The 13,174-nt window shown below is 38.7% G+C and overlaps 1 protein-coding gene across 5 annotated transcripts in view; it reads right to left on the reverse strand.

The window, feature by feature from the left end:
• igsf9bb (immunoglobulin superfamily, member 9Bb) overlaps positions 1-13,174 on the reverse strand; it is a 140,629-nt gene that overhangs the window by 88,299 nt on the left and 39,156 nt on the right. The gene's annotated exons all lie outside the window — the stretch shown is intronic.

Below are 13,174 nucleotides of genomic sequence, written 5' to 3' on the forward strand. Positions count from 1 at the left end.
ACTAGTAGTTTCAGTTAGCACGTGCGCGTGTGTTTGAGGGAGGGGTATAAAATACATGTCTCCACTGAAACACTATACTATACAAGTAATTCACAATTATTTTTATGGCCCACCAAGAAGAAAAAAATATTTTGCTCCCCCCCAATTTCTCTGTCGTGACTATAAATGGTGTGATTTGTCTAATTGTGCATGCTGACAATGAAAGAGCCATGGACAGCTACTAGTTGATGAGCAATTACACTTAATTCTTGTAAGGCAAAAAAAGAAAAACGAGTTCTCTGTGTTCTTTACGTGTCTCAATAAATGGGGTACAAAAATACAATTCAAGAACAGTACATTTTCATGTGGGATGATTGAATTTGGTTCGATTCAGTCATCTTAAAATTCAATATGGCATTGCTGTAGCTTTTGTCATGTTTTTTTTTTTAATATGTAATGTAACAACATGCAAAAGCTCTCCAAAGTCCAAACTATTCAAGTTAATTATATTGAAAGAAACAACAATTTATCCACAACATAAAAAAAGATTTATAACAGTGTAGTCCTGGTTTGCGTCCCTCATAAAAGCTGATTTGATACGTATCCAGACATGAGGTATGCTAGGATTGAAGGACGGCATATTTCAGAATGGAAAGATTCAATTCTGTTTGGTTAAATCAAAACCGATTTTCCAGTTCAAATCGTCTTTTGTTGCATCCCTAGTTTGTGGTTCTTCTAATCTTTGCCTGCTTTTCGATCAGTTCTATTCGCTGACTTAACTCAATTTTAAAGCGATACAAGACTTAGAACTCATTTTCCAGTACTGGATTCGACATTGTGTATCAAGAATAAAAGTGCATGATCCCTGGCCTCTTATTCCCTGATTTTTCTTTTAAACCGATTAAGTATCAAAATAAGAACATACCGTGGTGAACGCCATTATCCTGGTCACATGATTGTGATGACGTATCCTGTGCGTAAACAACAGCTACTGTCATTCACTTGAATGGAGTTTGCTAACTTAATTTGGCAAGAAATAGACCGTCTTCTATCCCAAATACTGCGCCAATTCTGATCAGAGTAAAATCCTCAGCACGTCAGATTTCATGTCATTCAGTGTGGGCGTGGGGCGGTGGAGGGTTATGGAGGACCAAAAGTGCCAACATTAAATAAATAAATACACCATTAAATAATTAAATAAAAGTGTCATTAATTAAATAAATGTGTCATTAATTAATTAAATTCACTATGATTATTTATTTATTTATTTATTTATTTATTTATTTTATTTATTTATTTATGTATCTATTTAATTATTTCATGGTCACTATGTTGCGGTGTTTCATGAATTTATTTTATCTGTCTAGCCCATCAGTTAGTGGGCGGGTCCTAACACCTGATTGGTCAATCTGCTCACCAAGTCAAGGCAAATCCATTTCAGAATAGTCAATTGATGCGGAGTGAGTAGCCAGTAAACACAATTGATAGGCTGGGTGGCGCTTTTCACCTAAATAGGTGCGTTTCCATTAGACATTAGATTTACGCTTTCATTAGGTGCCTTTTGAGACGTGCTGAAATGGAAGTTCTTCGCAAAATTTTTATGGAAACACTTTTTTCCCGCATTTCCTACTAGTCATTTGACTCCGCCCGGTCACGGAGAAAAGGAAGTACAGGATCAGTGGCTCAGCGAGAAGCCACAATGGTGGCCAGTCCGCCACTTTCTAAAATGCTCTATTGAACAACTGCTGCAAGTCCAACAACAAACATCACCAAAGCGATCAAAACATTGAAAAATACAAAAACAAAAAAAAACACACACAAAACTAAAGTTGCATTTATGTATGTAAAACGTTACTAACAATAGTAGCATATTTAAATTCAGCTCAACTTTATTTTGAGAGCACTTAAAAAAAAATCGCTGCAATGAAAACTGCTGTAGCCAACATGGAATAAAAATCAAACATACGAAAACAATTAAAACATTAAATTAACAACATACAAACAGTAAACTCACATCCAAAGCAATGTCCACACTCGTGTGGACCTAAAAGCCAGCAGATGTCGCTGTTTGACTTGCTGCCCGCGCCACTGCTGTTTCCAGGCATCATAAACAAGACTTCTTAAATCTCCCTGCATCTATCTATAATATTTTTCTAATAGAATTTGAGATATATTTAAAATCCCTTAAATGTATCAAGTCTGAAACACGCAAACAATTTATTCTCGTGACGTTGCATGATGCTACCGCCTACATGAACTGCGAGATCTCGCGAGAGTTGAGGCGGGACATTACGAGAACTACGCCTCAGAAGCAAATTACTCTTCAATGGAAACGCCTACAAGGCAAAATTGTACTTTATCGAAATAAAAGAAATATCGCTTTTATTTTGATGTTGGTTTTGCACAACAACAAGCCTTGATCACTCTATATCAGCAAAAAATCCATCACCGTAGCCGCCATGTTGACAACCACTTCAGGCCGAAGCAGTCGCTTAGACAAGATTTGAGTGAATCAGGCCTCAGCCCCGCCCACTAAGTTTGACGGGCGAGCTTGACAGATAAAATAAATCCACGAAAAAAACCGCAAAACAGCGACCATGAAATAATTAAATAGAGAAATAAATGAATAAATAAATAAATGAATGAATAAATAAATAAATGTATAAATAAATAAATAAATAAACATATAAATAAATAAATATATACATAAATACATATATAAATAAATAAAGATATAAATACATAAATAAATAAATATATATATATATATATATATATATATATAATTAAATAATCACAGGGAATTTAATTAATTAATGACACATTTAATTAATTAATGACACATTTAATTAATTAATGACACTTTTATTTAATTATTTAATGGTGTATTTATTTATTTAATGTTGGCACTTTTGGTCCTCCATAGAGGGTGTCCTCTCCTAATGTGAGCTAAAGCGTGCTTAGCACATGACATGTAGCTGGCTGAGCAGAGTAAAAGTCACCCGGATGTTTACCGTCCAGGTTAGGGAACGTCCACAACTTACATTTCCAGTGTGTACAATGTCAATGGTGGCTTGACTGGTAATTTGAGTCTCTGTAAACGAACTTGTAGACGCTCCCCAATGCCGACTTGCTATGAGCTGGCCGGCTGAATGAGTCCACCTTTTCGGCCAGTTTCATCACTGCTTTCGGCTGGACACAAATCTTTGGCGAGTACTGTTTTTGAAGAAGTACTTATTTGCTATAGGGCATAATTCCACCTTTGATGTCCGCCGTGGGACGCGATAATGCCTCGTGAGTCTCTGTTGTCACTGGCAGGCATGTCATTCAATGTGTATTTCACGCACGCGATATGTCATGATGATCCCGTGACTGTCAAAAATGGCCTTTACTGTACTCAATGCAAAAATATTCAAAAATAGCGCTGTAAGATCATAATTACTCAACATAAATTGTTGTTTTTTTATTCCAGGGAAGAGTTGAAATTAACAATTTTACAGAATAGGTGGTTAGTTTTTCACAAGTCTTGTATTCCTTTAAGTTTATCAGAGAAGCAGAACCGAAAGAAAGAGTTGACAGGGGTATAATGCTCTTTGAGAGATTGATTGTATCTGAAAACAAAAACATATGCTATGCTTTGAGTTCCATCAGTCAGGATTGTAATGCCTGGTAGTGATAAATCAAGGACCCAAGCTGAAGGCCTGGGCGGAGAAGGATTACAGGACTTGAATGTGAACTATCAAGACAGAATCTTTTTATCTTCTCTTGACTTTATCATTTTTTAAATCTTATTTGAAAGAATGTAGGCGACCAAAGCAGGAGATAAAATGAGAAAAGAATGTGCTTAGTAGTGAAGGATATTTTTTTATTTTTTTTTTTTATACTGCTTTAATAAATCCCAATGAGATTATGTGTCCACGGACGGGCTCACTTTGATGCTGTGCTAATTACTTGGTAGTAGGCTGGCTTTATGGGCGTTAACCTGGTGCGCTAGCATTTTATTGGTCAATATGACTAATTAGCATAAGTACATTTCTCTGTGGCCACCAAAAAACGCTATATATATATATATATATATATATATATATATATATATATATATATATATATATATATATATATATATATATATATATATATATATATATATTTATTTATTTATGGGGTTTTTTGGGGGGGGGGTTCTTTTTTTTTCTATAGGTTGGCAGCTCTGAACTCGCCTCTTGCTTCCACCCAGACCAAATAGACTTCCTCACTGACAGGTCATAGACAGAGTTGGTTATTAACGTTATTTCGGACACCCCATGCCCCTTAAAGGTTGTGTCCTCTCACCTTCAGTGACTACATGTCCATTCTGCCAAACTGACACCTTGTTAAATTTGCTGATGACACAGCCTTGCTGCCAGATCCTATATTGCATCACTGTTCTGCTCTGCAAGAATTCAGGCATTCGGACATTGGAAATTATTATTAGCTACAAATGCTGTGATGCTGTGCATTAGAGATTTTTTTTTATCATTCATCTATATTGTGGCAACTGTCCCTATTTCACATTCACGATAAGGGGTAAAAGCTCTTGTATTTAACTAAATGTGAGCAGGATAAGCAAGATAATAGTGGCATCAAACCTGGGGCCTCATTTGTCAAGCACGCATACGCACAGAAATGTACATAAAGTATGAGTATGAATGCTCTCACAGAAAGTATGGAATTGATCGTATCAATTTGAAATTGTGCATGAGGACAGGCTTAAGCTTTAGCATTCACCAGCTCGCCATTGGCGACTAAAAACCACGGTGTCTTAATTTACAGTAACCATTCGCCCAGATGGCGACCTGAAAATTATTGCAAGTGGAAGAGTCCACAGACTTGTGACAGCACGCACTATAACACCACCTTCATTTGACACCATGATTTTCCTCTTCCATACGTTCGCTTTTCCCATTCGAGTGTGCAACGAGTGTGCTATTAACTTGTGTTCACTGTGGCCATTAGCATAGCATGTAACTTCACTGCAATCCAATCACGGCAGATAAAAGCTGTAAATAGTTTTAACTTGGAAGGGGGTCGCTGTCTGCGCTTGTAGTGGACACTGGGTTTGATTATCTGTGCAATGCAATTCTCAGCACTCAGTCTTCTATTTATATTTAAAGGGGCATGATGCAACTTAAGACTCAAATTGGAGTGTTAAAATAACCATATTTTTCACCCACACATGTTTTAAGAATTGTATAATGGACAGGAGGCACTACTGTGGCACAATGACTGTTGCCCCTATTTTCCTGTAAAGTGAAATAATGTTGGCGCAGTCAGGCCGGAAACTTTGACTTTTGCTCTGAGCATGACGTCATGCGCGTTCACGCTATTAGTAGTCACTATTGTCCATGTTAGCTCTCGCAATTGTTCACGCAACTTCACTGACAGGCCAGCTAATTCAAAATGGATTTGAAGTAGAGCCGTCAAACGATAAATTTTTTTAATCAGATTAATCACATCTTAGAATTTTGATTAATCCTGATTAATTTAATCACTGATTTAAAAAAGCTTTTTTTTCCAACATATTTTGCCCGCTAAATTTGAAGCGCACCTGTTAGGCCTATATGTTAATTTTTTTTACATTTAATGTTATGAGGACCTCTTCAAAAATTTATATTCACTGCACACGCTCATCCTGCTTTTTCTAATCAATTAATTATTTGCATAATTTAAAATGGGATAAAATTACCTATGGCATATGTAAACATAGCACGTCCGCCTCCCAGTTCTGAGGACTCCGGTTCGAGTCCAGGCTCGGACCTTCCTGGGTGGAGTTTGCATGTTCTCCCCGTGCCCGCATGGCTCTTCTCCGGGTACTCCGGTCTCCTCCCACATTCCAAAGACATGCATGGCAGGTTAATTGGGCGCTCCGAATTGTCCCAAGGTGTGCTTGTGAGTGTGGATGGTTGTTCGTCTCTGTGTGCCCTGCGATTGGCTGGCAACCAGTCCAGTGTGTCCCCCGCCTATTGCCCAGAGCCAGCTGAGATAGGTGCCAGCACCCCCCGCGACCCTTGTGAGGAATAAGCGGTCAAGAAAATGGATGGATGGATATCTAAACATTTATTAAATGCTTTACTTTAATGCATGTAGTTATGTTTATTGCTCAAACTCCAACAGCTACCTTTAATGTAACCATCCGCTGTTGGCTAAAAAGGATCATCTGCGGTCAAAATTAATAGTGTGATTAATCTGTGGTAATACAATGATTAATGCGGTAATTTTTTGTGATTAATTAATTAGTTAACGCTTTAACTTTGACAGCACTAATTTGAAGAGGACTGCACCCGATAGCTAGGTCTCAATCACTTGCAGAGATTCCACGGAAGACAAAGAGGAGTAAAGTCCAGTCTAGTGTAACGAAAAGGTCAAAAAAACTTTTGGACCAGCGTCGCGGGAGGATGCTGATAAATATAGGAGCAGCGTTCATCAGGTGGAGAGACCTAAGAGCTGCCCTGGGGATGGAATGGGACACACAGCTTGGTGACTTTTTGCGAAAAAGGTAAGAATTTGTAACGAAAATATGAAAGGGTCTATTTATGATGACCAATGCAGAATAAAACTACCACACGGTCGCTAACTAATCTCTCCCCACTTTTGCCTGGTGAATGCCTGAGTGCTGAGACGTGGTATGTAAAACAACTGTAAGTGACCAGCAAAGCCGACTTGATTAATTAGTTGACTCACTGATTTGTACTTGTGCTTGATTACATTAAAAAATAAGTATATATTCGCAACGTACTGCTCTACTCAATGTCATCGGATTCACGGGAATGCGCTGACGTTTTGGAATGTTGTATTTTGTCACTCAAAATTACTATCACATACAAAGTAACTTGAAGATGAATATGTTTCTTACCTCTGTAGACATTATTAAGCCTATGAAAAAGGTGTTGCGCTCCGTGTTGACGTTTGTTCAATTAACTTGGAGGTTTGCTCGTACCCGAGAAGTTGTGCACGCCTCTGGCCGTGTGCACATTGCTGGCGTCCATTCCGCGTTTCGCCAGAGGGGTCGCAAATGTGCAAAACCTCTGAATCCTGCGTCAAGGGCCTTTAATCAGTCAGTACATGATGTTAATATCTAGGGCTGGGTATTGATTCTCATTTTCTCAGTGAATTCAATTTCAATTCACAAGAGTTCAGTTGATTGATTTGATTCGATTCACTTCAGTCCAATCCGATATTGATTAATAGTGTTGTTCCAACACCGATACTGGTATCGGCAGAGACCCAGATACTGTATTAAAACAGTGGTATCAGCATCGGCAAGGACTAGCAAGTAACATGCCGATACCATAATTTCTGATGCTAATATAGGACTTCGGATGCGGCATCTTGTGTCTTGCTCGTGCACGACATTAACTGATGTGTGACGTGTTCACTGCATGCTGAGCCAAGATATCCTATTGGCCTTTGAATGCTCTGAACCAATGGCAGGACAGCTTTTTCATTTTGAGAAAAAAAAAAAAAAACTTAGGCATCGGCCAATATTGCAAAGCTGGGTATCAGAATCGGGGGCTAAAAAACGGTATCGAAACAACACTACTAATTATGTAACATTAATTCTCCTTAAATATCAAGGACATGATAAAAAAACAAAACAAAACTCCACAAACATTAAATTCAAAATTACATTTTGCAGAGACAGTAACTAGTTAAATTATTTATTCATTTATTTTTAATGAAAATAACACGTTCTAATTACTTGAGTTTTACGCAAACATTAATATAAGCATGGATGAGGTGAAACTGTTTTAATAATTCTAATTCAATATTTTTAAATATAAATTAAAACGATTTTGACTTGTCTTAAAGTGCAATGAGTCAGGTCTTTCATAAATTTAAGAAAATACTTTTAAATTCACGTGAACAGTAAATTTAAAAACAAAACAAAACAGTAAGCTCCAAAAAGTTGGTCTTTAAAATTCATTTTCTTGTGAATTTATGGGAAAAAAAGAGATATTAAAATAATGGATTCATGGTTTTATGTATTGATATCATGCTCAAAAGGGAAAATCGATTTGATATCGATTTTCTAAAACTATCCCTACTAATTCCCATTCATCATATGTGACATTCTTCTTCGGCTGTCTCAGTGTTATCAAACTGCGACATCACAGGTTGTGTCGAACTCCAGATAAATGTGAGATATGGTACTCCTGTATTTAATTCCTTGCACTTGCCTTGAAAAAGCTGATACAATCATATAGTTTGAATGGGACTTTTTATGGGCACTAGATATTTTTCTTTCATTTTATTAATATATTTAGGGTTTTTTTTTAATTAATGTTATTGTGTATTCCACAGGCTGTCCATATAGTCTGGAGTCTGGACACAGAATCGAAAATACAAATGGACTTACACATATAAATAAATGTGATGAAATCAACATTTATGGGCTACAGCACCCCCACGACCCATGTGAGGAGTAAGCGGTAAGGAAAATGGATGGATGGATGGATGGATGGATGGATGGATGGATGGATGGATGGATGGATGGATGGATGGATGGATGGACGCGGACGGATGGGCGGTAATAAACACTTTTAATATACAATATTTTCAAATATTTGTTATTAGTACTAAGGGAATAGTTTTCTTTTATTACTCATTATAGTTATTTTATAAGTGAATAATTTGTCAAAAATAAAACGTGTGACTGACTAATATATATTTTTTTAAATATTAAATTGACCAAATTATGATATGTGGGGTATTGGACCAAGCCAGCGATATACAGGGACCGACAGGGCCACCACAATTTGGGCCACCACCCAAAAATACTTAATGTAGTACCCTGCATTAGGATCAAAGGGTCGGGCTACCTGGAAAATTGCCGGACTACCTCAATTTCTCATGTTAGGAGCCCGACTGGCTCCTTAGCCTGGCTGGCTAAATCTTAGGCCTATGAGGATTTGATTTACGCACAGCTCTGACCATGCGAACACACAAAACCTTGCGGTAGAACAGCATACTACAAATAGAAGGGCTAGACAGACATCACCAGCAAGCTAAAATGAAACATTGGTTTCCACAACATAGCTAGAGCCAGAGATGAATTTCATCCACATTTGAATGTTGCCACCATCATACAACAAATTCATCCTGTGAACAGGAATGTTATTCAACCAATGCACAAACAATTGCAATCCACATGACCTGGATAAATTAACGCACAATTTTTCATTCTTATAGCTCTGTGGATGTGGGTTCACTGCAGGTATACAGTAGTGAGGTCACACATTCCCAGCTTGCAACACAGGTATCTAAATAACTTGCTCATTCTCAAATTAATTATACAAAATTCTCGTCTGTGGGCCATGCCATTTTTTGAGGGCAAGGAGTTCATGACAATCCTTTTTTTTCTTTTATTGTTAAGACATGCCTTTATTGCTCAAAACAGTACTATTTTTTTTGTTTCCACTTCTCAGACAAATACTGCACCTCAATGTCAGACTCAGAGATTGGATTTCTTAAAGGATTGCTGCTACTATATATGATCAATAGGAGGTGTCTCTCAATGCAAATGAGGTTATATGTGTGCGAGTGTAGCGGTATAAAACAGATGGGATTTATCGACACATATTACTTACTGGTCTGCGATGACACTTGTCTACACGTTTGATGAATACAGATTGTCTAGACGTACAAAATAATTCAGAACTTGTTCTACACACTTTGATAAATGAGACCCTTGGGCTTCTAGCTGAAGATGTACTACCCCTAGCAAAAAGTATCACCAGTTTTGAACGAGCACTCATTCAGACGTTTTATTCTGTAGCTCAAACTCAGATAAAAAGCATGAAGCAGTTGTAAGGTCATTCCAAAGTGCAACATCTTGGCTTCCAGAAACATAAAAAAGAAATGAAGAAAAAACATTGTGCTGGTCAGTAAATGTTACTTTTATAGAGCAAGTGCAGGGATATAAAGATGGAATCACTCCATTCTGAGGAAAAAAATATGGAATCACTCCATTTTGAGCGGAAAATAAGGACTCACCCAGTCAATTTCCTTTCCTTAATTGGGCACCTGCCTCAAATTACATCTGCTCGTTAGTCAACAGTTAAATACAGTGTGGCTATCAGACCTTGGAGAGCTGCTGGACCAAGTGGATTGGCAAGAATCCTGGCTCCAACAAGGGAGATGTCTCTTGAGACCAAAGAGAGGATTATCAAACTTCTTGAAGAAGGTAACTCAACACGTATGGGGCTGTTCACAGTCAGCTGTATCGAAGATCTGGACCAAGTACAAACAGCATGGGAAGGTTGTTAAAGTCAAGCGTACTGGTAGACCAAGGAAGACATCTAAGCGTCAAGACAAACAATTAAAGGCCATATGTCTTGAAAACAGAAAATGCACAAGACAAATGAAGAAGAAATGGGAGGAAGCTGGAGTCAATGTATATGACAGAACTGTGCAAAATCGCTTAAAGGAAATGGGATTTACATACAGGAAAGCTAAAAGGAAACCATCATTGACGCTTAAACAAAAAAGAACAAGACTGCAATGGGCTAAGGAGAGGCAATCATGGACTGTGCATGACTGGATGAAGGTTATCTTCAGTGATGAGTCACGAATCTGCATTGGACAAGGTGATGACGCTGGAACTTTTGTTTGGTGCCGTTCCAGTGAGATTTACAAAGAGGACTGCCTAAAGAAAACATCAAAATTCCCCCAGTCCTTGATGATATGGGGCTGCATGTCAGGCAAAGGCACTGGGATGATGGCTGTGGTTAAATCTTCAATAAAGGCACAAGTTTACATTGACATTTTGGACAGCTTTCTTATCCCTTTAATTGAAAAAATGTTTGGGGATGATGAAATCATTTTCCAAGATGACAATGCATCATGCCGCAGCGCAAAAACTGTGAAAGCATTCCTTGAAGAAAGACGCATCCAGTCAATGTCATGGCCTCCAAATAGCCCAGATCTCAACCCAATTAGAAACCTGTGGTGGAAATTGAAAAAAAAAGGTCCACAGCAACGCTCCGACCTGCAAAGATGATCTGGCAACTGCAATCAAAGAGAGTTGGCACCAGATTGATGAAGAATACTGGTTGTCACTCATCAAGTCCATGCCTTAGAGACTGCAAGCTGTCATAAAAGCCAGCGGTGGTGCTCGTTCAAAACTGGTGATGCCATACTTTTTGCTAGGGGTTGTACATGTGGCCCCAATTCTGATGACATGATGACTCAAAGTCAATCAGTGAACTGCAGCCTAGGATGCTCTGGTGCCATTGCATGTATGGCCAGCCTTATGTTTGAACATTATGGACAAACCGTGACGAGCACTGAAGTCTTGTAACAAAGCACCACGTCGGTTCAGTTCAGGGCGCCTCCTCGCCTGAATTCTTCCTGATTATACCCCAGGTCTCACTGTCATAGTTCACATGGGCATTGAAGTTTCCCATGAGAAGGAGGGAGTCTCCAGAGTGAGCACTCTCCAGCACCCTCACCACCACCACCCCCAAGAACTCGAAAAAGGGTTTCATACTGTAGTTGTCTTACAACAATGCATTTAGAAGAGAGAATTAATGTTTTTAAAATCCCAAAAGGCTGTAGGAGAAGAGCTATTGTAGGTTACTTCCCATGAAAACTAGATTTATGCCAAGTAGTCATTTCTTTACATGTCCAACCATTTTCAATTTTACAAAAAAATTCACTGCATTTCTTCTCATCACAATAAATATTTAGGACTCTAATGCTTGCCAGTGGAACCAGATAATAACTGTGTGCACACTATTCCCAATGGTGTAGAATACACACACACACACACACACACACGAACACACACCCACACACACGCACACATCCCAACACGCAAGCTTTATAATGTGTTGATTGGCTGCTGGTGACATCATCTGAGATAGCACACGAACAGGGCCCTTGGTGCTATGACTTCACTGTTGATGATGAAAGCGGGAGCGAGGGAGCAGAGGATCGACATGTAAACCGGAGCAGAGTTTCTTCTGCCACCCCCTCACCATCCCAATTAGGATTTAGTTCATTTACAATCAAAGACCCAAGGGAATATGCAGTTATAAGGTGAGCCCCTAGGAAGCACATTAATGAGCCAGACAATGATCGCCTTAAAAAAATAAATCAATCAATTGATCACGTACAGTTTGACCAAAATTTGCAAGAAAAAAATACCTCTCAAGTTACACAAAACCTCATTTTTGTGACTTTTTTGAAAGATGTTGTCTTTCTGATGTCAGCAAGTACAAAATGATACATTCTATTTGTATGCAATTTCTTTTCGGACTAGACTTATTTCAGGAGGACACATTTTAACAAGGGGTGTTAATGGAAGAAAAGAAGAATGAAAGGAAAGAAGGGTAAGATTCCAGCACACTGTGTACATTATTCTGTTTTGTGTATTGTGTATTATTCTGTCCAATAAAATCCATCATTTTGTATTTATTTTCAGGAGCATTTACAATCTGTTTTGCAGCACCGTATGGTATACATATATATATATATATATATATATATATATGGGTCGCAGGGGGTGCTGGCGCCTATCTCAGCTGGCTCTGGGCAGTAGGCGTGTCACGTTTCAGTTTGTTTGGGTTTTTGTTTTATTTTGGTGAGTGTTGGTTGTCTGTTGTTCCTGTCTGTTTCCCCAGTCTCGTTATGGTTAACCTTGTCCACCTGCTTGTGTCTTCCCTTCCTGATGTGTATCGCTGATTGGTTACCCTCCCTGCTGTGTCTCCCAGGTGTGTCCTGTTATTGTCATTAGTGTTGGTATAAGGGAGTGGTGTTGTTCTCACGCGGTTGTGGGAGCATTGTGTTGTTTGGATGTTTGATGTTTGTTGTTTGCTGTTTGAATGTCTGCATGTCTGGTCACAATGGTGTCTTTATTGCCAAGTCTACGCCAAGTCTTCCACGCCAAGTCTGCTAAGTCTTCCATGCCTAGTCGGCTAAGTCTTCGACGCCAAGTCTTCTACGCCAAGTCTTCTACGCCAAGTCTTCCACGCCAAGTCTGCTAAGTCTTCCATGCCTAGTCTGCTAAGTCTTGTACGCCAAGTCTTGTACGCCAAGTCTTTTACGCCAAGTCTTCTACGCCAAGTCTTCTACGCCAAGTCTTCTACGCCAAGTCTGCTAAGTCTTCTACGCCAAGTCTTCCACGCCAAGTCTTCCACGCCAAGTCTTCCACGCC

The sequence above is a fragment of the Festucalex cinctus genome, chromosome 18 (assembly GCF_051991245.1).
Source record: "Festucalex cinctus isolate MCC-2025b chromosome 18, RoL_Fcin_1.0, whole genome shotgun sequence".
In the NCBI taxonomy this organism is placed as follows: domain Eukaryota; kingdom Metazoa; phylum Chordata; class Actinopteri; order Syngnathiformes; family Syngnathidae; genus Festucalex; species Festucalex cinctus.